The 23,788-nt window shown below is 48.5% G+C and overlaps 1 protein-coding gene across 1 annotated transcript in view; it reads left to right on the top strand.

The window, feature by feature from the left end:
* Positions 1-7,826: 7,826 nt before the first annotated feature.
* COQ8A (coenzyme Q8A) overlaps positions 7,827-23,788 on the top strand; it is a 39,637-nt gene continuing 23,675 nt past the window's right edge. Inside the window, exon 1 of the mRNA XM_004578847.4 lies at positions 7,827-7,978. The gene's annotated coding sequence lies outside the window, so the exon portion shown is untranslated. The remainder of the gene's footprint in view (positions 7,979-23,788) is intronic.

The following is a 23,788-nucleotide window of genomic DNA, read 5'->3' as shown; positions in this document are numbered from 1 at the left end:
TTTCAGGTCAGTTGCTACTTCCTACTTTACATAATGTAATCAGTTCTTTTCCCTTACTGAAATCAACAGAAAATCAAAATAGTTGTCTGAGGCAAAGGATATACGTGTGTCCCCATGTGTGTTGAGGAAGGGGATGATGGGAAAGAAGAACATAAAGGAATGTTTTGGAGGAATAAAATGTTCCATATTTGTATTGGGTATTGGTTCCATGATATATTCTTTTAGGCAATTTTTTTTATTGGAAAGGCTGATCAAATTTATAGAGAGAAGGAGAGACAGAAAGATCTTCTAATCTTCTGTCTGCTGGTTCTCTCCCCAAGTGGTCACAATGACCAGAGCTGAGCTAATCCGAAGCCAGGAGCCAGGAGCTTCTTCCGGGTCTCCTATATGGATGCAAGGTCCCAAGGCTTTGGGCTGTCCTCTTCCACTTTCCCAGGCCGCAAGCAGGGAGCTGGGTGGGAAGTGAAGCCTCTGGGACAGAAACTGGTGCCCATATGGGATCCCGGAACTTGCCAGGTGAGGATTTAACCATTGAGCCATCACGCTGGACCCCATGATATTTTCTTTTACAAAAATATCTGAATTGTAGGCATCAGATCAGTGCTTTTTGCTGCATATCAATTATATCTCAATTTAAATGACAAACCAATGATTACAACCGTTTGGGTAATGTCTGTATACATCACTGCTTGGAATAGAAATTAATCTGAATGAAGAAAACTACCTAGTTGAGAAGGCAGACGTCCTGTAAGCCCCAAAGGAGGCAGAGAAAGTAGCGAAGAGCTTCCTCAACAGGTTGGTCTGTGCTGTTTCCAGTCCAGGGGACTAAGCTTCCTCAGCCTTGTGTTGAATCACTTCTAATTGTGCAGGCAGCTAATTACAGTAATTAGTCTTGCCTTAGTTCAATGGGTTTAGGGATTGCTTTCAGTCTTTGTCTTGGCAAGGTTGCATCAAGCTTCTTCCCTAGTCTGGCGACTTCTGGAATTGTGGTCTCCTGATTTTTGGGCTCCAGACGACATGATCTGTTTCTTTCAGGTTTCCCCCATTGAGTGTTGGAGGTGGGATGGGGTGGTGACTAACCTTGGACGTCTGTGAGTCAGGTCTCAGGTTCTGAGCACAACACAAACATTTGGGCTTTCACTGGCACCACGCTCAGCCTCCCAGCCATGCCTCACTGTGGGTCAAGTTCATCACATTTTGAAAATAGACCAGGATTATTCACTGCAACACTGCCAAACAATAGAAACAATGGCAAGAGATGGACACCTAAATTAAGAGTCATCCACATAATGTAAGACTGAAAAACAAAATGAGATGCCACCAGTGTACTGATTTGGAAAGAGCTTTGAGCTTTATTATTAAAGGTCAAGGGTATGGCAGAGTGCAAAATGTAGCCTTTATATGCAATATCAGTGTCAATTTGTATTTGCTTGTGTACATATAAAAAACCTTTGAAAGGAGATAAGAATATTGATAGCAGTATGTTTTCTGTGTGGGAGGGTGTGGGTGTGTGGAGTAGTGTGGCTGGGCAGTGGATGGGAGATGGATGGAGCTGGGCAAGGCTTTTCATGCAAACTTTCTAAAAAGAGATTTTAAAATAATTGAATGTATTACTTAAAGAAAGGTTAAGGGGTCAGTGCAGGTGCATAGCAGGCTAATTTTCAACCCAAATGGGTGCTGGTTCCTGTCCCAGCTGCTCCACTTCTGATGCAGCTCCCTGTTAATGGCCCAGAAAAGCAGCAGAGTCCTTGGACCCCTACATCCATGTGGGGAACCTGGAAGAAGTTCCTGAGTTTCAGCTTTGGACCAGCCCAACAAGGTTACCTTATGGGGAGTGAACTAGCAGATGGAAGATCTCTCCTTATCCCTCTCTCTTTCTGTAACCCTGATTTTCATGTAAAATCAATCAATCTGTTCTTTAAAAAAAGCTGAAATCAAATATTTAAAAATGTTTAAAGATTTTGTTTTTTAAAATAAGATAAAGTTTTAAGAGGAGAGGGTATTTAAGCTTCAGTCACCTATTATGGCATTTTCCAAATAGTGATTTGTGAGGGTATAATGGGAAATGTATGTTTACAGCAGTAATTGAATCTATTTTCATTCCTACTTGCTCATAGCCGGTGGATACGGTTTTGGACAGTTGCTTTCCTGCAATGACACAACTCTCTGGGACTCTCTGTGGGGTGGGCACATGGGCAGACTGGTGGAGCAGGTGTCCCAGCTGTGATTCGATTGCTCTGGCATCTTCCTGCCTGCAAAAAGCTCTCCCTGAGCTTGTGGGTTTGGCCACCACACAGTTGAACTTGTTTTTGTTTTTAGCCATGTGTTTCATTAATACCCCAACAGATCTAGTAATCAAAACAAAATCTGGTATCAGACACAACTAGGTAATGTGGAACATGAAAATTAGAATCCTGCAAATGTGCCTCAGGACCAATACTCCAGGTTGGAAAACTGTGACTAATTTACTTCTGAATCCAATGTTCAAGAGAAACTGGTACAGCCACATTAAGCCTCACCTTGCACATGGCCAGGATCCCATATGGGCACTGGTTTTAATCCCAGCGGCTCCACATCCCATCCAGCTCCCTGCTTGTCGCCTGAGAAAGCAATCAAGCATGGCCCAAAGCCTTGGGATGCTGCACCTGTGTGGGAGACCCCAAAGAGGCTCCTGACTCCTGGCTCTGGATCAGTGCAGCTCTGGCCATTGCAGCTATATGGGGAGTGAATCAATAGACAGAAGATCTTCTTCTCTGTCTCTCCTCCTCTCTGTATATATAACTTTCCAATAAAAATAAAATAAATCTTTAAAAAAAATGAGGCGAAAGAAATAGACTAAGCAAAAAGATTAAAATGAGTCACAGGGGAATGAAATGCCCAACAGCAGCTTTGAAAATCTCCCACATATTCCTGGGACTCGAGAAGGTTATGCACCTATCAGGCTTTGTGACATGATCAGGAAAGATCTGGGAATGCCCTAGGATCTCAGCTGTGATGGATCTTGAGGATCTGTGCAAATTTCAAGTTGATTTAAAGCTGAGTTGTCCACTGCTGGGTTGAGTGTTGACGTCACACCCAGCCTGCATACAGAGACCCTTGACAAAGACTGGTTCTGGGCAGTTGAGGAAATCTGTTTCATAACTGAGGACTAAGCTACTGAGTAGATATTTCATGACTACATACAACAACAACAAAAATACAGACTTCACAAATCAGTGTAGAAGAGTAAACCAAAGAACAACAACCATAATAAGCAGCTGTAACAGTCTGAAGCCAAGGTGTCACATGGCTGTATTTACAATGTCCAGTGTTCAACAGCAATAAGACACAAAGATAAAAAAAATACGGGGCTCGGCGGCGTGGCCTAGTGGCTAAGGTCCTTGCCTTGATCCCATATGGCCGCTGGTTCTACTCCCGGCAGCTCCACTTCCTCTCTATCTCTCCTCCTCTCAGTATATCTGACTTTGTAATGAAAATAAAATAAATCTTAAAAAAAAAAAAAATATGGCCCACATACAGGTGAAAAAATAATTAGCAAATATAGACAATGTCCCAGACATTGGAGTTGCTGCACAAAGACTTTAAACAGGTTATTTTAAACATATTCAGTTATTTGAACTGTGGTAATGCAACAAGGTGGAGGAATCCACCATGGGGGGGGGTTGGAGAGGGGTGGGGGGAATCCTAGTGCCTATAAAACTGTGTCACATAATGCAATGTAATCAATTAAAACACACACACACACACACAAACATATTCAGTTAAATATAGCCATACTTAAATAACAAAAATATGAAAATGAAAACAAATATCAGTGTAAAACATAAAAGAAATTACTGAAAAAATAGATCCTCTGGAATTAAAAATATAACTGAAGAAATTCACCAATGGGGTTCAACAACTCGAAAAGGCTGGAGAAAGAATGAGCAATATTGAAACAGAATGATGGTGAGTGTCCAGTTTGAGGGACAGAGGGTGGAGGGAACAATAAAGATAAAGCAATAGAGTCTTAGAAGCATGTAACATATCTTTAAGCATACATCTAGTGGAAGTCTTAGAAGGAGAAAAAAAGAAAAAGGAACAGAAAGAGTATTTAATAAAGGCAGAGTAGTTTCCAATGAGAGCTTTAATCTGCATATCTAAGAAGCACACCAAACTTGAAATCAGATAAACTCAGAAAGATTCACACCTGGATAAATAATTATCCAACTGTCAAAAGCCAAAGGCAAAGAACAAATCTTGAAAATAGCATGAAAAAAGCAACTCATCATTTACAATCTTAGTAAGATTAACACCTGATCTCTTATTAGTAAGAAACTATGGATGCTTTAAGAATGTGTCATGAGATACTTGAAGTGCTGAAGAAAAAAGCCTATTCAATAAAGAACTGTCTTTCTGAAACTAAGGCATTCCCTTGAATTCAATATGCTGGAAGAGACATCTGTATTTGTGTTTATTATTATTCACTGTTCACAACAGTCAATATATGGAATTAACCTAGGTGTCCAACACTAGTTGAATGCATAAATGAAATGTGGATATATGTAATAGAATATTATTTGGCCATAAAAATGGGACTGGAAAACAGTGTTAAGTAGATTAAGTCAGGCACAGAGAGACAAATTCTGCATAATCTCACTTATATGTGCAAGCTAAAAAGTTGATCTCAAAGCTGTAAATATTAAGCACTGACAACTAGAGCCTAGGAAGGGTCTAAGGATGGGAGATGAGGAGAGAAGAAGGTTAATGGGAGAGGAAGATAATGGGATAGGAGAGATAATTTCTAATGTTCCTTAACACCATAGGATAATTAGGATTAACAGCAGCAATTGAATATGTGACTTTGAATATTTCCAACACAAAGAAATGATATAAGTCTGGGGTGACAGATATGCCAGTTACCCCGGTATGATCAGTAAACACTGTGTACATGTATTAAAATGTCTCACTGTTCTCCACACAATTACTCCGTGTCAATTAAAAATGAAAATGTTTGTGCACAGTAGGGCAACTATGGTTCAGAACAGTCAGTTCAATCACTAATAGAGAGGATTTTGAATTTTCTATCACAAAGACATGGCAAATGACTGAGGAGGTGGATATTATTCATTGTATATGCATCACACCACATTCTATAAATACATATAACTGTTACAAGTGAGCTAAAATAATTTAAAAATCCCAAAAGAAAACAGAAAGACATTCCCAGATAAACAAAAGCCAAGGGAAATCATGAGTAGCAGATGTTCCCTGTAAGACATAGAGGTTGTGCTTTGGGAAGAAATGAAATTAAAACACACAGATAGTAACTACAATCCACACAAAGAATAGCGGTAAAGGAAACTACAGAGGTGAATTTTAAAAGGCAGTATAGACTAATTTTTTTTCCTCCTGATTTAAAAGCCAATTGTATAAGGCAACATTTATATGCCTGTGATGAAAGGCATAAAACGAATAAAAATACAATCTGTTTGATAATAGCAACTAAACAGAATGGAGCTTCCCAGGAGCAAAGTTTTGGCATATTATTTAGTTTAAATTGGTATTGGTCCCAAGTAGAATGTTATAGGATGTAAATGATAACCCCCCAGGGCAGTTCGTATGGAAGAGAGAGGGAGTAATGGATCGTGTCAAATGCAGCTGGCAATATAAGGTGAGATCCAATAAGTGTCCACTTCATTCAGCACTGATGAGCAGTTTCAGGATGGGATGCAGGCAAAGCCTAATTGTAATGGATAAGGTGGAATGGGAGACAAGTGGACAATGAATCCAGGAAATTTGGCTGGGCTGAGAATCAGAGCTGTAATGAGGATGAGGGTGACAAGGAAAAGATATTTCAACAGGTTTGTGATGTGAGAATGACTCAGCAGAGCAGGAGCAATAGATCTGCACTTCTGCTGTCTTGGTTATTTTTTTCTGCCTTTTATTTTATTTTAAATTTTATGATACAATTTCATAGGCTCTTGGGTTTCCCTTTTCCCCTCTCCAACTGATTTCTCCCATATTATTACAATAGTATAGTCCTTCATAAGCAAACATAGGGCCATCATTCTGCTATTTAAGTGTGTCTTGACATTCCTGGTACAGACAATGGCAGACAGCCCAGCATCCTATTGTTACGATACATATTCAACAGTCTCATTGGGAGTCCATCTTAGATTTGGAAGCAGAGATACATACTGCACCTTATCTTCACATTTGGATATGACAGTCTTTATTACACAGTTACTATACATCCCCTTAAAAGAAAAGCCATGAAACAAAATCAACAACAGATATAAAGTTTTAAAAAATGTACAATATCGTGGAGAGGTTACAGTAGGTAAGATACAGAGAAAGAGCCGGGAGCCCCATTTTCCTGTGTGCCACTGGGAGGGCTTGTTGGAAGGTAGGAGGCAACAGGAGGGAATAAAAGGGAGCCAGTCGGTCTCAAGGCAGGTGGTTAGCCCTGCATTCTTCGGAGCAATTCTATAAAACATCCAAAGAAAAACTTAGTGAGGGGCCCGGCAGCATGGCCTAGCGGCTAAAGTCCTCCCCTTGAACGCCCCGGGATCCCATATGGGCCCCGGTTCTAATCCCGGCAGCTCCACTTCCCATCCAGTTTCCTGCTTGTGGCCTGGGAAAGCAGTCAAGCATGGCCCAAAGATTAGGGACCCTGCACCCATGTGGGAGCTTTGGATAGGTGCAGCTCTGGCCGTTGCGGCTCACTTGGGGAGTGAATCATCGGATGGAAGATCTTCCTCTGTCCTCTCTGTATATCTGACTTCGTAATAAAAATAAATAAATCTTTGAAAAAAAAAAAAGAAAGAAAACTTAGTAAGGAAGCCTGCCACGGGGCTCCCAGCTGTATTCACCCCATGGGTGACAGGACATGACAGGCTAGATTCTGGGAAGTCAAGCTCCATTTGGGTCCTGAGCAACCAACAGGTTAGGTGTGCTTCTGGACTCTACTGTAATAAATGCTTGCCACCACCTACCCCACCTACCCCTTTTAGTCTTCAACATGGAACAGCTAACTTTAAACTCATCCAACTGTTTCTGTTCTTCCCACCCCAAACCAACAACTGAATTGCAGGCCACTGTCCGAGAATCTTCGGAGTTGGAAAGGCCAGCCCTCGGCCTCGGCTAGCACTTTTCCTCCTCTGGTGGGTGGCAGGGGTGGGTTCTTTAGGGCAGAGCGAGAAGCAGGCGCAGCTGCTTCCCCGCGCCGGGTCTCTGGTGGTGCGCCAAGGGGGACACTCCCCGTCCCACTAGCCTTGCCGAGGAGCATCGAAGGCAAGGATGGAGCATCGAGGAGGATGGCGCCCACCTAAGGGCGAACTTATTCAGCCAGATAAGGTAGCAGGGGTCGGGACGCCGTGCCTCCTCTTCCACTGACCACTTTTTGTGGAAACTGGGGGCCAAATAGCGGTGTGGCACACAGCGACACGCGCCTTGTCCTCAGAGCAGCTGCATCCTCTGCAGTACTGCCCGTCCCTCCCATCACGGCAGACCCGGCGAGCACCAACACCCAAGCGACTCGCACGTGGCACATCATGGCGGCCACGCACGTCGCCCCCCTGAGAAAACAGGCCTTTGCTAGGGCGCACGCGCGCAGGGATTCTGTCCCACAGCCGCTTCTCTAGCCCACGTTTCCCAACCAGAGCAAAGGGCAGCAGGCACGGTGAGCGAGAATGGGAGGGGCCCTGCCCGCCGAGGCGGTCTCCTATTGGTTCCTCTCACTCCACCCTCGGTCCCGATTGGTTGGAGGCAGGGAGCACGGGCCGAGCACGCTCCCTGGAGCCGCGCCGGCGTTCGGTCGGCGGCAGCGGCTCAGCCAATGGGGGCGCTGAGGGGGCGGGGCCAAGCGTCGCTGGGCCTGCCCCGGAGGGGGCGAGTTGGTAAACAGATCCGGAGCGCGTGTTGGGCGCCAGCGGTAGGGCCAGCGCGCTCGGAGGCCGCGCGAAGGTGACCGCGGATCCCTGGTGTCTGCAGCCGGGTAAGGCTGCCTGCCACCCGCTAGCCAGTCCCGTGTTTGGCGCTGTCGACCGCTGCCAGACTTGGTCTCACCACCCGCGTGGGCCCTGGACGCATTCTGCTTAAGTGGCAGTGCGACTTCCCTGGGCGAGTTTCACGTGCTCTGGAGCTGGGGGTGGGCGCGCCACGGGTGCAGAGTGGCATCCCTGCAGCTGTGTGCCACGACCCTGGCGCCCGCCTCAGTCCGCCTAGCCTGTGTTGTGGAGGGAACGCGGGCCGTGTGTGGAGCCTGGCGAGCCTGGAACGCCCCAGGCTGCCCCGGTGCTGCCCACCCACTGGCCGTGCCTCTCGGTAGCCAGGGCAGCGTTCCTGCCTTGCTTTCTGGTGGTCGTGTTTCTTTTCCTTCCTAAACCCTTGCCCTCTGTGTTTTGGGAGGGCTTTTCACTGTTGGGGGCTGGAAGTTTGTGCCAGAACTTTGGCTTTCGGCAGCTGTTGGGATTCACAGGTGGGCGGGCAGTGGGGTCTAGGTGTGAACCCCGAGAAAGGGGACCGCTGTTGATTCCTTCTGTAGTTTGCTTTTTTTTGTTCCTCTTTCTTCTCCAGCACTTTGGTTCTTATGAATAGGTAGGGCTTAATTCTGTAAGCATTACCTTTTCCCTGGCTAATTATTCTCTGTGCCTTTTAAGAACGGGATTGCTACCCGTGCAGGTCAGGGTGCTGGGACCCTCTATTTGGATAAAAGATGCCAGCCATCTAAAGGGTGAGACCCTGCGTGTGCAGCTGCCCAGCCCAGGCTGAGCCTGCAACCTCCCCAAAACACTTGTCCGTGTTCACTTGGCGTTGATCTGCGAGCACCTGGGCATGCTGGGCACACCTCCTTGCTGGAGGGCTTGATGGTGTCTCAGTACCCAGCAGCCCACTGAGGTCTGGCTCCTGAGAAGAGACCAGGGCTCCTAGGCGAGATAGAAATATCTCTACATATTGCCACGTGCGCTCTAGAGGGCAAAATCACCTTTGGTTGGTAACCACATAGTTAAGACTCCAAAACGGTCATTGCATGCTGCCAGAGCCCTCCTGGAATCGACCTGTGAGTATCTGAGTGTTGTGGCATTGTGCCTGTTCATGTCAGCCAGTGCTAGGAGCCACAGCAGCTTAGCTTTAAAGGAAAACTCACCTGTGCACCTGGTGGGCAAAGGTGGACCCACAAGGGCATTTTCTGTGGCCTGGGGTGGGAGCTCAGGAGAAGTGGAGGACTACATGATTTTGAGGAGTGAATAAGAACATGAAGCCCCATGGGCCGGTTTGTGAGTAGTGGGCAAACACATTGAAGTGGTCTGTGTGATGGCGGAAAGGCCAGGTGCGCTGTCTCTATTTCTGAGGCGATGTGTTACTCATCCTTGCCTTGTGTTCAGGGATCTCCGTCTCTGTGGTGGGATGTGGGAAGAGGCCTGAGGCTGCATGTATATGTACATGTACAGCTGTCACGGCGGAAGATGGACGTGAATATAACAGAGTTCCTCTGGGATTGACTGAAGCCTTAGTATTAAAGATAGCAACCCATCTCTTCTTTGTGTGTAAAGAGAAAGGTACTTCTGAATCTCAGATTTTGCCTTCTGTGTAACCCAGAATTTATGCCCTGAACTTCTAAATCCTAAACTGATGTTTGTGCAGAAAAATTGAGTGATGATTGTTACCCAGGGCAAGGGAAAAAAAAAGAAAAAAATCAAATTCTTGCTATAAATCTTTTATTGTTACTTGAACCTGGAAGGGGATAAGGGGTCTTCAGAATTTCCCATAACATTCCTTTTTCAACTTTAGGGGTCACTTCGGAAATCCTTTGTTGCCTCTCAGAAACAAACCGGCAGGAAGTCATTTCTTTCTCCAAGACAATTTTAGAGAAATTTGTCATTTGGAAAGTTGAAAACTTGGAAGGAACATTATCCATCAGGATCTGTGGACACTGAGTCATTCTCTTTGTTGGTTGAAATAAGAGCTGTGTGCAAAATTAGCCAGGAATATTTAGATAGAGCATCGTCTTGATGTGACAGTGGCATCTGCAGATAGTTCTGGCATGCCTGTGAAACAACAGCCAGGAACTTGAGAGCCGCAGAGGAGCGCTGGTGGAAGCACTGGAGTTCAAGGGCCCTGCTCCTTGTGGAGTCCCACTGGGACTGCGGCAGGCGAGGCATTGACTCAGGAGAGTTTGTGAGAAGCGAGGGTGGCCCCAGTCCCAGGCAGTCATATGTAGGGGGAAGTAAAACTCAAGGTATAGGGCTCAGTGCAGTGGCCTAGAGGTTAAAGTCCTCACCTTGAACTTGCCAGGATCCCATATGGGCACCAGTTCTTATCCCAGCAGCCCTATTTTCCATCCAGCTCCCTGCTTGTGGCCTGGGAAAGCAGTTGAGGATGGCCCAAAGCCTTGGGATCCTGTACCTCCATGTGGGAGACCCAAAAGAAACTCCTGGCTCCTGGCTCCTGGCTCCTGGCTCCTGGCTCCTGGCTTTGGACTGGCTCAGCTCCCGCCGTTACAGCCGCTTGGGGAGTGAATCAACGGACAGAAGATCTTCCTCTGTCGCTCCTTTTCTCTGTATCTGACTTTCCAATAAAAACATATCTTAAAAAAAAACCCGAGGTATAACTTTAAGTGGCAATACATGCAGGAGGAATTTCTAGTCTCGCTGAGTGGGTGGATAGAAGATTGGGTTTTCTGGCTAGGGGAGGAGCTAGGCGATGATGTCGCTGAAAATAGAGCGCACCAGAGGAGGAAGAGCTGGGCTGGAGGAAGATGTTAGTTTTAGACATGATAGGGTTGATGTGCCAGCGAGACCATTTTCCCCATCAATTAAAAAAAATTTTCAGGGCCCAGCTTGTGGCCTAGTGGCTAAAGTTCTCACCTTGAATGTGCCAGGATTCCATATGGCAGCCGGTTCTAATCCCAGCAGCTCTGCATCACATCCAGCTCCCTGCTTGTGGCTGGGAAAGCAGTCGAGGACGGCCCAAAGCCTTGGGATGCTACACCCACATGGGAGACCTAGAAGAAGTTCCTGGCTTCTGGCTTTGGATCGGTGCAGCACCGGCCGTTGCAGCTATATGGGGAGTGAATCAGCGGATGGAAGATCTTGCTCTCCGTGTCTCCTCCTGTCTGTATATCTGACTTTGCAATAAAAATAAATCTTTAAAAATTTTTTGAAGATTTATTTTTATTGGAAAGTTAGCGCAGATATACAGACAGGAGGAGACAGAGAGGAAGATCTTCTGTTCACTGGTTCACTCCCCAGGTGGCCACAATGGCCAAAACTGAGCTGATCCAAAACCAGGAGTCAGGAGCCTCTTCTGGGTCTCCCACGCAGGTGCAGGGTCCCAAGGCTTTGGGCCATGCTTGACTGCTTTCCCAGGGCACAAGCAGGGAGCTGGATGGGAAGTAGAACAGCTGGGATGTGAACTACAGCCATTATGGGATCCTGGTGCTTGCAAGGTGAGGGCTTTAGGCACTGAACCGTCGCGTCAGGCCCACTTAAAATTATTCTTTATGTTTATTAAGTTCACTATTTTGGGAGTTCACTATTTTGAGTATAGCTTGAAAAATGCATGGGTACATAGCCACAGCCATGACAGGGATACAGAACAATTCCAACTTCCTCCACAATTCCTCAGGGCCACTTTTTCATTGCCTGTGGGGCTGTGATGGGGACATGTGCATATACATGTACATATATATGTATGTGTGTGTAAGTATGTATATGTATATATCAGTTTCTTCCAGAAACTTGTTGAGTGGTTGAGAGATCTGAGGGAGACAGCAGCAAGGAAGCTGTGGGGAGCCTGGCAAAGCCCAGGAGACAGAACAGATAGTGAGGATGCAGGGTGGGTGAGGAGGAAGAGGCCAGAGAGGAGGGAGCAGAGGGCTTCAGGGAAGTCTGTGGGGCGGCAGGAAAGGCTGTGGAGGGTGGTGGGGAAAGGAGGGAAGGAACCAGGTGGTATGAGCCTTTGGAATGTCAGGAAGGGTGAACAGAGGGATCAGTAGAGACAGCAGCTGCGCCCCGTCCTGGGGAGAGGCTGGCCATGTTGAGGGGCAGAGGAGGAGTGGAGTCAGGTGGAGGTTTCTTAGTGTTTTGCACAGGGATACTGAGAGTGGGCTTGGGCTACAGGCGGGAAGGTTTTTGTGAAAGGAAAGATGGAGGGCAAAAGGACAAATGGATCAGGGGCAAGTTCCTGTCAGAGGAAGGAGGTGGCCCTGGTCAGCGTGGGAGGACATGGGACTGGGGAGAGCCTCAGGAAAGCTCTGAGTTGGGGGGGCCTAGAATGTGAGGGTGCTCACGCGTGATTGCCTCTGTTCGGCTGTAGACAGAGGGAGGCCCTCTCTGTTCCTGTGAGAGAGACAGGGTGAGGCACGGGAGGTGGGGTGCTTGAAGAGCCAGTCAGGCTGCTGCTCTGTCTCAGGTGCCATCCATGGCGTGGCTGTTCCTGCAGGAGTGTGTGTGTGTCTGTGCATGTGGAAGGGAAGCTGCTGGTATCCTTGGGGCCTATCATGCCGACTCCTGCCACCCCTGCCTTGTCCATGGGCTTCCCCACAGGTGGGTTTCCTGATTGAGCAGCCCTAAGATTTCCATGTCTCTGCCTCTGTGAAGGCAGTGGGGGTCTGCCCTTCACACTTGCTATTCAGGGCTGCAAGGGCGGGGCCTACAGCCTTTTGAGTGTTTGAGTCCTCCCAGACCATGTAAAATCCAGGTTCTCCCGACAGCCCTGTGGCGCATCCTCCCTGTCAACCTTCTGTGTTCCAGGGATAAATGGCTCAAATCTGAATCTCTGGGATTTCTGGGAACTAGAACTCCAGGCTAGTGTGTCTGTCTCTGTCTCTCTCTCTCTCTCTTCTTGGCACACAAGGGAATGAGAAAACCTAGGCATGTTGCAGAGACCTGTGTGCCCAAGGTCACTTGGCCTGGTGACCCAGCTGGGCCTGGAACCCTGGCCTCACTGTGTATCTTCTCCATTAGCTCTCAAGGTAGTAAGTGTGGTATCTGGGAACTAGCTGGCTTGTTCGTGGGCCTGGCTGAGTGGTCCTGGGGGCTATCACGACATGCCATGTGCAGACATGAAAAGAGTTGGTGAGCCAATGTCCACAGCCTGGTGTGAAGCTCAGTGTTCGTTCTCTGCCTGGCACATTTACTGTCTGGCACTGGTACTGGCTCAGGGGAGGGTGAAAATAGCACCAGATTGCCTGGTCAACTGCAGCTGGTTACTGTTTGACAGACGCCTGTGCAAACAGCTCAGATCTTTCTGCAGTTGAACAAGTTTGTGGCCAACATGTGACCGAGAAAAGACTTGGGTGCCTTACTGTGTCTCCTGTTCATACCTGGGTATAGCTTACTGCTAATGGGCTAGGGCAGATTGCCCTCTGAGGAACAACTGGTTGTGCCAGGCTGAGGCCGGGAGCATCATCACTTGCTGCCTTCCTGGGTGTACATTAGTGGGAAGCTGGGGTCTGAAGCAAAGCTGAGGCTCGAAGCTTGGCATTTAAGCAGCGTGTGTAGGTGTACCAAGCATCGTGTTAACCACTGCCTCAATCCCTGCCCATACGCTCAGGCTTCTTATAGCCAAGCACTGGGGTGAACAGGGAAATAGAGATGAGAGGATCCGTGTGCTCTCCCTGAGTGTCTTTGTGTTCTATTGTACCGCAAGCAAGTTCAAAAGGCCATCTTGGAAACTCACTCAGCATTCATCCTGTAAGCATGCATTTGTAAACAGAGGGTGCTGCTTGGTGGCCTGTCTGTGTCCCTGCATGCTTGGGGATTCAGGATAGTTGGGGACGTTCCCTGGTGGTCCACATTTCACTTGGGGCTTAGAGGGATGGAGACCAGCACATATTTAAGGTGCTTTGAGGAGGCTGCCAGCACTTTGGACCCTTGCTGCATGATGGGGGCCTTCCAACATAGTGTGAAGTAAAATACAGGGGTCCCCAAGAGAAGTTGAGGCTGTCCTTGCCCCAGCCCTACCCGCCTCCCTGATTCCCAGGTGATACTGTGCTCGGTGTGCAGCAGTGGGTTCGTAAGTGAAAGGGTTGATGCTGATCTCACTCATGCTTTCAGTCTTCCTGAGAGGGAGCTTCGTTGCAGGGCTTCTGTAGTCATAGTGATCAGCATTGTGACAGCTAATAGTGCTCGAGCACCTCTGTATGCCCCAAATGCTGCTGTCTGGATAATGTATTGCACTTCTCTTTAGAAAAAGAAGAAGAAACGGAAGTGCAAAGATAAGCTTGCTGGGCCCGACACAATAGCTAGTGGTTAAAGTCCTTGCCTTGAACACACCGGGATCCCATATCGTCACCAGTTCTAATCCTGGTGGCCCTGCTTCCCATCCAGCTCCCTGCTTGTGGCCTGGGACAGCAGTTGAGGATGGCCCAAATCCTTGGGACCCTGCAACCGCGTGGGAGACCCGGAAGAGTTCCTGGCTTCAGATTGGCTGAGCTCCAACCGTTGCACTCACTTGGGGAGTGAACCATTGGACGAGAGATCTTCCTCTGTCTCTCCTCCTCTCTGTATATCCACCTTTCCAATTAAAAAAAAAAAAAGATAAGCTTGCTAGCTTATCACTAGCAAGTCAGTTCAGGGATAGAATTCGAATCCAGGTCTTCTAAGGCCAGAGAATCTTAACCACTTTGTACATATCAGTTCCTGAATCAAGTATTTAAATTTGATTTAAAGATTTATTTATTTACTTGAAAGAGTTACAGAGATAGAAGGAAAGACACTGAAAAAAGAGAGAGAGAGTGAGCACTCCATCTGCTGTTTCATTGCCTAGGTCTCCCATGTGGGTGGCAGGGCCCCAAAGACTTGGGGTGTCTTCTGTTTTTTCTCAGGCCATTAGCAGAAAGCTGGGTTGGAAGTGGAGCAGCCAGGACATGAACCATTGCTGGCATTGCAAGCAGCAGCTTTGCCCACTGTGTCACAACACTGACCCTTTAAAAATGCTTAAGTGGGAAAGGTTAGTGAGTTTTGAGTCTTGACGTGAATTAGCTATCAGCCTCTGGGCTTGGCTTGGTGGGTGTTTAGTAGCCTCACCTGCCATCAGTTTCCTGTATTCACCGTTAGGGGAGAAGCCGCCCAGGACCCTCTTTGGTTTCTGTGCCTGGAGCCCCAAGCTCATTTAAGTTCACTCCCAGCACTGAATCCCTCTATGTACCATTGACAGAAGCTGAAACTTGGCCTTCTGCTGCCCCACTGCCCACCCACCAGGCCCCAAACCAGAGCCTACCACTGGACGACACACCCGGGAAATCCTAAAAACAGCTGAATCTCAGGCCTGGTGCAATGCCTCGGTGGCTAAATCCTCAGCTTGCATCTGCAGAGATCCCATACGAATGCTGGTTTCCATCCCAGCTGCTCTACTTCCTGTCCAGCTCCCTGATTCCAGCCTGGGAAAGCAGTAGAGGATGACTCAAAGCCTTGGGAGCTGCCCTCATGTCAGAGACCCAGAAGATGCTTCTGGCTCCTGGCTTTGGATCGGCTCAGCTCTGGCCATTGTGATCTCTTGAAGAGTGAACCAGTGGATGGAAGATCATTCTGTCTGTCTGTCCTTCTCTTTGTAAATCTGATCTGCCTTTCCAATAACAATAAATCTTGTTTGAAAGAAAGAAATCTTAAAATAAAAACCAGCTCAATTTCCCAAGGGATGCAGAGCGGGGAATTGTAGTATGGGACATTAGCTGTACGTATTTGTTTTTTTCCTTTAAAAAAAAAAACTCACGTGAAAGGCACAGCAACACACACACACACACACACACACACACATCCCATCGAGGGGTTTGCTCCCCAGATGCCTGTAACAGTCAGGGCTGGACCAGGCTGCAGCCAGGGTCAGGAACTCCATCAGATCTGCCATGTGAGTAACAGGGACCTAAGTATGTGGGCTGTTGCCTGCTGCCTCCCAGAATGCACATTAGCAGGCAGCTGGATCAGAAGCAGAGGTGCGACTTCCAGGCACTCTAGCAAGGGAAATGTTAGTCTTGGCTTAATTTTCATTTTCTGTTTTTAACCTGTACATAGGTTGGCTCCTGAGCCATGCTGGATTCAGGTCTTAACCTTACTCCTACAAATGGTGTGACTTTGGGCAGATTTTTAACTTCTATGTGGCTTAGCTGCTTCATCTACAAAATGAGCCTGGTGTTTCCTTTGAAATGCTGGTCAGTGCGGCAGACAGACCAGCCTGTGGGCTTATCAGGGGACCACTCCCATCCCACCAGGGCTCTGAGTGGGGCTTAGGGTGGAACCGACAGTGTGCCACTCTGCAACACTCCATTGCCTGTGCCCCTGCTATACCCAGTGCTTGCTTGTAAAAAGGCTGTTAAGGATACCAAGAAAGTACAGGACTGAAGGAATGGTAAGATGGGTTTTTATCTGCTCAAGCCCAAGCCCTGGGTAGATGATGGAGCGAGGGAATGCTGTAGTAGCAGTTAAGGCTGCGAGCCTCCTGAAGCAGCAGGACAGAGAGATGTGGAGCAAGTTGGCATCTCATGTTCCCAGCCCAGCGCCTAGCTGCCACCCCAGGCCTGACTACTCTCTGCGTCCTGGGTGATGTAGTAAAAGGTGTTCATCACCTTAGCCCTTCCTTTGTCTGTGCTCGGCTTAGTGGTCTCTGGGTGGTGGGCAGCCCTGTGTCTGATGGGGTGAGCCTGTCTCTAGTTCAGGAGCAATGTTATAATGGGGTTCCTCACCCCAAAACCACGCTTATTGGTCTGCTCAGATTCAATTCTGATGACCTTTCCAAATTTCCTGGGATAATCGTTTTATTTTACTCTGTTGTTGTAGAATGGAACAAAATTTAAAAGATCAGATCAGTAAATATTTTAGCATTTATAGGCCATATGTCTCTCTTGTAACTACCTCTGTTGTGGTAACCAAGAAGAAAAAGCAGTTATAAGCATATACGTAAATGGTGATGTTGTAGACAGTACACAATTAAATGAGCATGGCCATGTTTGAGTAAAGTTTTATTTGCACAAGCAGCAGGGCCAGATTTTAGCCCCAGAGAGTAGTTTTCTGATCTGTGCCCTAGAAAGACACCTTTATATCACGGGTCTTAACTTCTGGTTCTGAAAATGTCATCAGTGTACCTAATCACACAACTGTAAACGAGGACCCTGGCTTTTTGTGGGTGATAATTCCTGCCTTTGAATGCAGGGGCTGATATCGTGGCAGGTGGTTTTCTCACCCCTCTTCCAAGGAGGGTGGTTGAGCCCCTTTGCCCAAAGTCGGATGCCCATGCTCCGTCTGGCTGGCAGCCTGGGAGGGCAGTTGTCTTCTGATGAGGGACAGTGCTAATTACCACAGGCCGGGGAGGCATTATTTATAGCATCTGATCTAACCCCTCCACATTCCAGCCTAGACAGACACCAAGGGAGTATGGAGGAGCATTGTAAGAATTATGTATCTGTGGCTGCAAGACTTCCCTCTCTCCCTCTAACTCTGCATTTCCAATAGACATCTCTTTCTTTTAAAAAGGTGCATTTGTTTAAAAGACAGAATTATGCAGAGTGAAGGACAGACAGAGATCTTCCATCTTCCAAGGACTGCAATAACTAGGGCTGAGCCAGGCAGAAGCTAGGAACTTTTCTTTTTAGTCTCCCGCATGGGTACAGGGACCCAGATGCTTGGGCCATCTGCTGCTGCTTCTCTGGGTGCATTAGCAGAGAGCTAGATTGGATGTGGAGCAACCAGGACATGAACCAGTGCCCATATGGGATGTTGGCACTACCCACAAAGGTTTAATCTACTTCACCACAGTACCAGCTCCAACAAATATATAAAAATAAAGAAAATTATATATCCTGGTGCAGGCTTTTGGCCTGGTGGTTAAAACCACCCATGTTCCATGTTGCAGTACCTGGGTTTGAGTCATAGCAGTGGTTCCCAATTGCAGCTTCTTATACTGCAGGCTCTTAAAGGCAGCAAGTAATGGCTCAAGTGGTTGGGTCCTTGTGGCCCACACTGGATACCTGGATTGAATTTCCTGCCTCCCCAAGTCCTAGCTGTTGTGGACATTTGGGGAATGGGCCAGTAGATGATAATTATCTCTGCTTTTCAAAAAAAAAGAAAGAAAAATAAAAAGAAAAAAGAAAGAAAGAAAATAGTCACACATGTGTGTGCATAATTAAAAATAAATTCCAAGGGCCTGGTGCAATGGCTCAGTGGCTAAAACCCTTTCCTTGGATGCACTGGGATCCCATATGGACACCGGTTCTAATCCTGGATGCTCCACTTCCCGTGCAGCTCCCTGGGAAAAGCAGTTGAGAATGGCCCGAAGCCTTGGGATGCTACACCCACATGGGAGACCTGGAGGAAGCTCCAGGCTCCTGGTTTCAGATTGGCTCAGCTGCGGTCGTTGTGGCCACTTGGGGAGTGAACTAGAGGACAAAGATCTTTCTGTCTCTGCTTCTCTCTGTAAATTTGCATTTCCAAGAAAAATAAATCTTTCTTAAAAAAAAAAAAAGTTCCAAAAGGTGGCAGGTTACTTCTGTGTATCTTATAGGAAGCCTCAGAGACCATCAGGGGTGGAAATATGTGAAGAGTGTCCATCCCCTGGCCACTGGGGCATCTGCCCATCACCCAGCCCGACGTTTTGCACATGCACGCTCTTCCTGCAGGTCCCCATTCCCTCCTTGCTTCCTTCCCCCCATGAAAGGAAGGGTCCTGCTGTTTTGTGGCCCTGTGTTTCCTTCATAGGGAAAAGAGCTAATGTAACTTCTTTTCCTGAACATGAACACCTTGCCTAGTGTCATTTCAAGTGTCTGTACTGGCTGTGTTTTGCCCCAGCCTGACTCCCTGTAGTGATCTCTGCTCTTGCAGCTGCATTGCGGCAGAAGGCCAGTTATGAGGAAGTGCTGTTGGGCAGGCTGTGGCAGGACAGCACGGAGAGGCAGGAAAAGGGGATTTTCTGGCTGGGGATGCACATGGAGCCTGACTCTTCAACCTGGTCATTCTCCCCTTGGGAAGGCTTGACTCACCAGGCCTGGGTAGGACCACGCCACAGGGGATGCACTGAGGCAAGTTTTCCCTTCTGTTTCTTCCTCTGGGTTCTTCTTGTGTCCCATTACCTTTGGAAATTGGTAGCATGTCAGGCCATTTGGGATCTGCTGACTGGGCCTCTGAGGGAGGATCTTCCTAACACATGCCTGTCTGGAGCGTTTAAGAGATGCTTGCTGGTGTGTGGCTGTGAAGGCTTTGCCTGAAGGCAGATCCACCAAAACCTATGGTTAAGAAATTTTATCTTTTCCCCAACACTTACATTCTTTGAAGGAAGCTGTCAGCTGCTGCTACTTCCCTTTCCCCCAGACAAATAAGGACAAGTTCAGGGATGTAAAGGAACTTTGCAGCATCACAGGTTGGAAACTGACAGATGGTTCTAGGCCCTGCCGGGATTCCTCCAAGGTCACCCAGCAGTCTTCGTTGAAGCGTGCCTGACAAAGTGACAGTCTTGGGAACCCTTAGCAGCAGCTCTGTGGGTTGTTGTCTTTAAGCTCCTTCACTCTATCCTGCAGATTGAACTCCTTGAAGGAATAATGAAGAAAGGAGTAGCAGGTGGGAAGGGGTAACAGGTGTAGACTTTAGGAGGGGATCTCTGTTGCAACTTCCTGCCTAACCTTAGCTGTGGCCACCCTGTCGTCATCCAGGACTGAAGTTCTCAAAGTAACGTCTCAGGACTTGCAGCATCCACTGCAACTGGTAACATACTAGAAAGGCAAATTCCCAGGGCCCGGATCAGCCCCACAGAATAAGCAACCTGTGATTGACAGGTCATCCAGGAGATCTGGATGCACATGGAGGCTCAGCTCCCCTCCTGGGACCTGACCCTCAGAGGCCTTTGATGCTCGTAGATGTGAAACGGCAAGCAGGTGTGGAGGATGGCAAGCAGGTGTGAGCCAGGCTCCACAGAGGCAGGTTTTGTGGATCTTGGAGATCCCAGCTGTGTTTGTTTCATTTAATGAGGAGTTACTCTCTACCGTCCCTGTTGCAAAAGCTTCCGCACTTCACACTGGAGATACAAAGAGTGGACGAAGGATGTTGTCCTTGTCCTCTGCTGACAGCGCCGTGGGGAGAGATGCAGCTACCCAGGATGACTTATAGGAGATCCCTGGCATGGTTGGGAGAACACAGCACACGGGAGCGAGCTTCATAGGAGAGGCTGGAGGGGGTGGAGGGTGGCGCTGCAAGTGCGCGGGCCTTTGGGGACACAGGCAGTGGAGGGCACATGGTAGGTGTGAGGTCAAGGATGCAGGGGAGCTGGGTCACAGAGGTTCTTTGGGTCTCTTTGGAATCTGAGAAGCCCCCAAGCCTGGAGTGGTGTCTTGGATTTTCTTTAAGTGCTGGCTCGGGCAGCAGCAAGGGGAACACATCAGGGAGATGGCTGGACCAGGGAGGCAAAGAGGACTCTGATGTCTCCCCGTGGATTCGGGCAGGATGGGGGCTGGCAGCTTTCCTCGGGGGGGTGTACTCTGGGAGGATGAGGTAGTAGTGGTGAGGCCAGTTTGGGCCAGGATGAACTTGAGGTGGCCGTGGGACTAGGCGGGTAGGCTTCTCAGTGCAGAGCTTTGTCCTGGTTCACCCCCACCCTCTGCCTCTGCCCCCAAGAGAAGGGCTTTCTGGGCTGCTTGCTGTAGCTTCCTGTGCCCAAGGCCTCAGTGGCAGCTGTGGCAGGGAGGGGTCCCAAGGAGCGGGGCCCTGGGTGAACTCTGTGGTGTTTGGGTTGGAACTGGGTGATGCTGTCACATTTTGCTCTTACAAAGGGAGTTTGAGAACTGTGAAGTGAATTCCTACTACGCTGGCTGTCCCTGGGGCAGATGGTGATTCCTGGTAAGTGCTTGTTGGGAGGGGTGTTAGGGAACGGATGGGGACCTCGGAGTCCTCAGAACCAAACTCCTGCCCTTCCTATGGGGGTGTGCTTTCATCTGCTTTGTGCCTGCCACTTTCCTGTAGACAGGTTTTGCTGTACCTAGTCAGGAAGGGGTCCCTTGGAGGCTGTGTTTTAGTTCTGGGGACATTTAAAGCTTCTTTCTCCCCCGGGTCACTTCCCAGAAATGGGAGGGTCAGAAGCACACCTGAGGTGGGCACTTTGAAAAGTCCGGGCATGGCCAGAGGGCAGGGATACCAGGAAGATGTCCTCACCACTTGCTCACTCTACATTGGGGAGGACAGCCTTCATCCACCCTTGTGGTGGGAGGCTGCGTTTGTTCACAGACCTCTCTCTAGGTGTATCTTTGTTTATTGATAGCTCCATAGCTCATCAAGATCAGAAAAGGGGCCTGGTTGACCACCTAGAGCCGTCTCACACTCATGTCAATGGCTGATAGTGGCAGAGCTGGGGACTTGGATCCAAGGCACGTGCTGGACTTCTGCCTCTGGCTTACATATGTCAGCATCAGTAGGCTTCTGGCCGTCTCCCAGGTGACATGCTCATGTGATGAGTGGCTATGAGTACCCTGGCCTGGCAGGTTCATTCAGGGACCAGCCCAGGGTCCCAGGGGAGATGGTAGCGAGTAGAGCATGGGAGGACATTTTTTTTTAATCTGAGGTGGTACTTAGTTGGTGGGCACTCCTGAGTGCTCCCAATTGCACATGGCGTGCCTGTCTTCCACCACGCTGCTTTGGTAGTTTGTGGCCACTGGGCATGTGAGGCTTTCCTGTCCTGGGGAGAACAGGCAGCCATCACAGTTACCCCCAGAGTCCTCTCTGCTATTCACTGGCAAGGCCTGAAAAACCATGTAAGGAGCAGAAGGATGCAGGCTGGGAGCTGATGCTCTCAGTGAGGCTGGAATATCAGCAGATGAAACCGTGGTACTATAGGGATTGTTGAGGACATTTGTTTATAAGGCACAGGGGTAGTGAGAGATCTCCAATCTGCTTCTTCACTCCCCAAATGCCTGAAATAGCCAGGGCTGGGCCAGGGCAAAGGCAGAAGCAGAGCATTCAGTCCTGGTCTCTGTGCCATGTGGCAGTGGAGAACCAGCTGAACCAGCTGTGTGAACCCAGGCTGTGCATGGACAGGAAGCTGCAATCGGAAGCAGAGCTGGACTCCAGCCGAGGCACCAGGGGTGGGATATGGGAGTCCTGGACACAGCATTTTCACTGTGCCAGTGACCACCTGCCCCAAGACTTTTAACTTGTGTATTAAATGGGTTTTGGAGACTTTTTTGTTTAACATTCATTTTTATTTGAAAGGCAGATTAGAGAGAGAGAGGTCTTCCATCTGCTTGTTCACTCCCCAAATGTCCACAGTCACCAGAGCTGAACTGATCTGAAACCAGGAGCTTCTTCGGGGTCTCCCGCGTGGGTATAGGGTCCCAGGCATCTTGGCAGGGAGCTGGATTAGAAACAGAACAGCTGAGACTTGAATCAACACCTATCCAGCATGTTGGCACCTTAGGCAAGGTATTACCTTGCTATGCCATGGATCTAGGCCTCTGTTTATTTTTAAATACTGATGAAACACCTAGTGTTGCTGAGTGCTTAGTTGTCCGTTCATTCCTGGAGGGGTTTTGTGGCAAGATTTATTCAAGGCAGTTGAGCCAGAAGTCACTTTGGGATTGCAGTGAGTTAAAAGTGGGGTTTTTGGGACCCAGGTTTTGAAGATCAGAAGGTGAGAAAAGTTCTGGGAGGGAGTCTCCTGCTGTAGCTGGCTCTCTGTTTCTTCTCTGTTCTTTTGGGGACAGATAACTCCTTTGCAGAATGTACGTGGCTTTGCTTAGGGTGCAGATGACTCCCTTAGTACTAGGAGGGGAGCTTAGAGCACAGCCCCTGCACAGTGGGTAAGGAGGACTCATCTAGTGGGGGTGAGTCTAGGCTGCAGCTTTGAAATAAGCTTCAGTGTGTTAATCTGCTCTACAAGAGCTTTATCAGCAGGCTGGCTTTATTGACTTGTTGCTGTGCATGGACAGATCATCTTTTTTAAAAATTTTTATTGGAAAGTTAGATATATACAGAGAGGAGGAGAGACAGAAATATCCTCTGTCCACTTCCCAAGAGACCGCAACGGCCAGTGATGTGCTGATCCGAAGCCAGGAACCCAGATCCTCTTCCGGGTCTCCCATGTGGGTGCAGGGTCCCTCTGGACCGTCCTTGACTGCTTTCCCAGGCCACAAGCAGGGAGCTGGATGGGAAGCAGAACTGCCGGGATTAGAACCGGCACTCATATGGGATCCCGGTGTGTTCAAGGCGAGGACCTTAGCCGCTAGGCTACTGCACCGGGCCCCAGACCATCTTCTTGGAGGAAAGACCTCTTGGCAGCTCCCCAGGCTGTACCTGCCACTTGGGGTGAGACTTGGCAGCAGCTGGGAGTTCATCAGACATACAGACGTAAGCTTTTGGGCAGAGAGTGGCTTGGCCACCTCTTACTGTGTGCCACTTTGTTCTAAATGACATTTCCCCCTATATTTTGAGAGTGTGTGTTGTATGTGTCAACATAGCCAGGGAAATACAGTTAGGGCATTACTGAGAGTGATCATTACCACTCAGAGTTGCCAAATCCAGGGGTTTAAGTGGGGAGTCTATTTTATTGATTCTTTCCCCTCTTTAAGGAGTTGGCTTTTCAGGTCGAATAGCCAGAGCTGGACCAGGTCAAAGCCAGAAGGAGGGAACTTAGCCTGGGACTCCCATATGCATGGCAGACACAGGTGCTTGGGTCGCATGTGCTGCTTCTCGGGGTCTACATCAGCAGCAATTTGGAGTAAGGACCAGAGCCAGGGTTTGAACCCAGGCACGACATGGGAGGTAGGCAACTCAAGCGACGTCCTACCTGGTGCCCAACATCTAGTGGCTGAAGTTCTTGCCTTGCGCACACCAGG

Source organism: Ochotona princeps, chromosome 10, assembly GCF_030435755.1.
Source record: "Ochotona princeps isolate mOchPri1 chromosome 10, mOchPri1.hap1, whole genome shotgun sequence".
NCBI classification, from domain to species: Eukaryota; Metazoa; Chordata; class Mammalia; order Lagomorpha; family Ochotonidae; genus Ochotona; species Ochotona princeps.
This window is presented reverse-complemented; position numbering and strand designations above follow the sequence as displayed.